We start from the raw sequence: 3,260 nt of genomic DNA, 5'->3' as shown, positions 1-3,260 counted from the left end.
TTGGAAACACTTTCTCTCATTCTACGGATTGCCTTTTTAGCCTGTTGGTAGTGTCTTTGTTTATTTATATTGAGACAAGGTCTCACTCTGTTGCCCAGGCTGGAGTGTCATGGCGTGATCTCGGCTCACTGCAACCTCTGCCTCCCAGGCTCAAGCGATCTTGCCTCAGCTTATCCAGTAGCTGGGACTGCAGGTGCGCCTTACTATGCCCAGCTAATTTTTATTTTTTGTGAGACAAGGTCTCACTATGTTGCCCAAGCTGATCTTGAATTCCTAGGCTCAAGCGATCCTCCTGCCTCAGCCTCCCAAAGTGCTGGGATTACAGGTGTGAGCCACCGCACCTTGACTAGCTTCCTTCCCTGGGAGGAACTGCTGAGCCTTTGTTTGTCCTGCAATTTCAAGCCATGTGGATATGTTTCCCATGAGGCAGGGCCAACTTAGGCTCATGCTTACTGGAGACTTGGGAGTTTTGTTGGGGGCTAAAGAGAGAGCGGGAGCCCACCCACTCCTTTTGAGGCAGGAGAATAAGGAACATAAGGCAGAAGAATAGCAAAGGGAATTAAAAGTTGGCTAAAGGTCAGAATAACTAAAAGCAGAGAGCAAAGTGCTTTTACTTTGCTATAAAGCAAGGTGAACAAAAGGAATACAAAAAAGACAAACAAATAGCACCGGGTGCAGTGGCTCACGTCTGTAATCCCAGCACTTTGGGAGGCAGAGGTGGGCGGATCACAAGATCAGGAGATCCAGACCATCCTGGCTAACACAGTGAAACCCCATCTCTACTAAAAATACAAAAGAAATTAGCCGGGAGAGGTGGCGGGCGCCTGTAGTCCCAGGTATTCGGGAGGCTGAGGCAGGAGAATGACATGAACCCAGGAGGCGGAGCTTGCAGTGAGCCAAGATCGCGCCACTACACTCTAATCTGGGTGACAGAGCAAGACTCCGTTTCAAAAAAAAAAAAAAAAAGAAAGACAAAAAATATAAATAAAAAAATAAAAAATACAGCAAGATGAAGGCGGGGGTGAGCAAGAAGCAAGATAAGAAGCAGAGGTTTGGCCAGGCGCAGTGGCTCACGCCTGCAATCTTAGCAATATGGGAGGCCGAGGCAGGCGGCTCATTTGAGGTCAGGAGTTCGAGACCACCTTGGCCAACATGGCGAAACCCCATCTTTACTAAAAATACAAAAATTAGGCAGGCATGGTGGCGTGTGCCTATAATCCCAGCTACTCGGGAGGCTGAAGCAGGAGAATTGCTTGAACCTGGGAGGCGGAGATTGCACTGAGCCGAGACTGCGCCAAAGCACTCCAGCCTGGGCGACAGAGACTCCGTCTAAAAAAAAAAAAAACAGGACACTGAACTAATGCTGATCTCATCTGGCAGAGATCAGTCTGCTCTGCCCTCTGAGAGTGGAATACTGTGCTTAATACAGTTTTGCTGCTTTGCTTTGCTATCTGTGTGTGCCTTGTCCAGTTCTTTGTTCGGGACACCAAGAGCCTGGAATTGCACAGCACCATCTGGTAACACTTTCCCAGCTCTCCCTTCGACCTGTGCATTTATGCAGCTTTGCCCTTTGTGATCTGTCCATCTTCTCTGGCATCTTTCTCTCTTTTTAACCCACTGTGCAAGTAATCCCAAGGACCTCAGAGATTCAGTTTCATTAGTTATTCCCTAACTCAGCACTTCTCTTTCTTCTATGTGTAAACAAGCTCCTTGTTCTACGTCTGGGATGGAGATGGTGGAGGCTGGGTTGCCAACAGAGGAGATAGAAGGGAAAAGGGGGATTTACTCCAGGTTTTGAGGCCCAGAGAAGGAAGGGTTTGTCGGGGTAGGGAGAGCTGGAGACCAGGGAGTTGGAGGCAAGCCTAGACTCCCCTCTGGTGGCAAGGGAAGGGTGTGCAGGTGCACCAATGAGGACCAGGAGACAGAGATGCGAGTTATTCTCTGTGGGATTTAGCAAAACCCACGGACATATAATTGCTTTTGTTTGTTTGTTTTTTGAGACGGAGTCTCTTTCTGTCATTCAGGCTGGAGTTCAGTGGCACAATTGACTCACTGCAACCTCCACCTCCCGGGTTCAAGCGATTCTCCTACCTCAGCCTCCCGAGTAACTGGGATTATAGGTGTGTGCTACCACGCCCAGCTAATTTTTGTATTTTTAGTAGAGACAGGATTTCACCATGCTGGCCAGGCTGGTCTCAGACTCCTGATGTCAAGTGACCCACCCGCCTCAGCCTCCCAAAGTGCTGGGATTACAGGCGTAAGCCACCATGCCCAGCCACAGACATATAGTTTAAACACGAGAAGGGACCTGCAGATGTGTTTGGTGGTGGCTTAGACACCAGGCTTTGGGTCAGAACCGGTATAAGACAAGTGGAGCAACTGCTGGAGACCTGCCAGCAAGAGGAGGACTATGTTTGGTGAACCAAAACCTCCTTCCAGCCTGGGCGCATTTAATGGCTCATGCCTGTAATCCCACTACTTCGAGAGGCCAAGGTGAGAGGATCACTTGAGCCCAGGCAAATAGTGAGACCCCATCTCTATAAAAAATAAAACAAAAAATTAGCCAGGCATGGTGGTGTGTACCTGTAGTCCCAGCTACTCTGGAATATGATGTGGGAGGATCGCTTGAGCCTGGAAGTTCAAGACCAGCCTGGGCAACACAGTGATACCTCATGGCTACATAAAGTTTATTTATTTATTTACTTATTTATGAGATGGAGTCTTGAAGATATGAGCCACTGTGCCCGGCCCAAGACTCTGTCTCTAAAAAAAGAAAGGAAGAAAGAAAGAAAGAGAGAGAGAGAAGAAAGAAAGAAAGAGAAGAGAGAGAAAAGAAGGAGAAAGAGAAAAGAAAAGAAAAGGAAAGGAAAAAGAAAAAGAAAAAGAAATTAAAGAGGCTGCTGCGCTCCCGGGAGAGGGACGGCAGTCGAGACGGCTGCTGCTCCGCGGGCTTGCAGAAGGCGGCGCCAAAGGGCACGAAAGTTAACAGCGGCCGCTCGGATGCCTGGAGGTAGCGGGGCCAGGGCGAAGTACCCAGGAGAGGCGGGCTAAGCTGGAGGCTCCTGCAGCGCCTTCTCTTACCGGATGCCGGACCCTGGAGGCTCCAAGCAGCTTTTTGTCTGGGAAATTTCCAGTGGCACTCGGTCCCCAGCCTGATAACTTAGCACTAGGAAACTCTGGTCTTTCCAGTCTAATGCGTATGCTCTCTTTGGTTAGAAAAGAAGAACCACGTGTCCCTTTTGCATTGGTCGATTGGAAAT

The sequence above is a fragment of the Macaca fascicularis genome, chromosome 3 (genome assembly GCF_037993035.2).
Source record: "Macaca fascicularis isolate 582-1 chromosome 3, T2T-MFA8v1.1".
NCBI lineage: Eukaryota > Metazoa > Chordata > Mammalia > Primates > Cercopithecidae > Macaca > Macaca fascicularis.
Note: the sequence above shows the minus strand (reverse complement) of the source record.